Here is a 1,801-nt window from a genome sequence, read left to right as displayed (position 1 = left end):
TCATTGGTATAATTACTCATGACTGATGTAGGGGACATACTATTAAATGCTATTGTTGAAGTCAGCTCACTATAGCTCACAAAGTATTTCTGTTTTACCTGGGAACATATATACATATTTTTTTGAGTTTTAAGTTTTGGCTTAGCTTGGGATTGAAAATATATTTGTTTGGTATCTGTTGGCCCCATTGAATTGGTCTGTGTTTACCACACTGACCATCTATTCTTTTTTTTTTTTTCTTTACGCCTACAACACCTGGTCTTTCTAGATGGTCTCCCATCCAAGTACTAACCAGGCCTGACCCTGCTTAGCTTCCAAGATTGGACGAGATTGGGCGTGTTCAGGGTGGTGACCATTTATTCTTAACACTTTTTCTGTTAACGCAGAAACAGAAAAGAAATTTATCCTCTGCATAGATAATCAGACAAGAAAATTGAGCTGCCTAAATAATGACAGTGTGCATAATAAAGTATTTCAGGGAGTTATGTGATGCTCATAATCCTACAGGTTTGATGTCAGTGTGGGCCAGTTGGGTTCTGATGCTCATTCAGCCTTCTTCAAAACATGACTAAGTGGATCAGGTAAGAGTGCATAAATATTTCAACCAAAATCTATCCTGTTACTGGATAAAATAAATAAAAACAATAACAACAAAACTACACTCATCCATTGTTGAGAGTGGAGCCATAACATTGCATTTTTATATAAATCTAATAACCATAGTTCAAGGTTCTTTTAAGGAATTTTAAGATCGAGATATTTTTTCCCTAGCTAGAGGATAATATCTCGTTAAGATGTAGATTTCTTAGAGAACTTTTCCTATATAAAAATTTCAAGTTAAATTCTGATGCTTTTGCAAGAACTCAAATTACTTTTAAAATAGATATATCACATCTTATCATTTTTCTCTCAGTTATAGTTTGTAGATATAAACTCCCTAATAATCTGGAATTGGTTTAATATGATCTGATAGTACTATTTGCTCCCAACGCTCATTTTATTTTATTTTATTTTTTTGTGGACACTTACTCTAAAGTAATTATAATTTTATAGATTCAGATTTCCTGAGTTGTATTCCAAGCTACCTGGTGAATTATTTGTTTTAACCCATCCTGTTATATAACTAACATTTTAAAATATTTTCTTATAATTGCTTCTTTAAGATGCTTGAATCTTAACGGTTATTCACCTTCCTAATCAAAACACTATTTAATGTTTTGATATATTTTTAATTTAATTAAAATAATTATATCCTATTTACAAAAGACACTCTTAAAGCAGCATATTAAAGAAATGTTAAAAATAAAGGAATGGAAAAAGATTCATTAGGGAAATGTTAATTAAAAAGGTGGATATAGCACTTTTATACTCATTATCCTACTTGGATATTATCCAGCATAGCACTGCAGTATTGTAAATACATAACCTTTATGGACTAAGCAGTCTGAAGAAAAACAGGTAATAGTGATGACTTCCTAAACCCATTGAATCATCCTTGCCTCTCCCTACCCCATTGTCTGTAGGATCCCATACAACCCAGTAGGAACCAGTTCCAGTTTCCCCAGTGTTTTTCTCCTCACTTTCAATGGACTCAAAATCTAGTACTGAATAAAACCAACTACACTTAGAACTGGAGCTCAATTAACTTTAAAGTCAAAATCCTTGATTTTCCCCCAAGCCCAGTGATATCTTTGCCCCATCCTGGCCCCTCGCAAGCTTGTTCATATCAGCTCCAATTGGATTCCATCACAGGCTCAAGGTCAACCTAAATTTCCATCCATTGAGAGACTTCCCAGGGTCC

At 33.8% G+C, this 1,801-nt stretch overlaps 1 pseudogene; it reads right to left on the bottom strand.

Moving 5' to 3' along the window:
- Nucleotides 1–243: 243 nt before the first annotated feature.
- LOC111733514 lies at nucleotides 244–360 on the bottom strand (annotated as a pseudogene).
- Nucleotides 361–1,801: the final 1,441 nt, after the last annotated feature.

This window comes from Pteropus vampyrus, unplaced genomic scaffold (assembly GCF_000151845.1).
Source record: "Pteropus vampyrus isolate Shadow unplaced genomic scaffold, Pvam_2.0 Scaffold571, whole genome shotgun sequence".
NCBI classification, from domain to species: Eukaryota; Metazoa; Chordata; class Mammalia; order Chiroptera; family Pteropodidae; genus Pteropus; species Pteropus vampyrus.
This window is presented reverse-complemented; position numbering and strand designations above follow the sequence as displayed.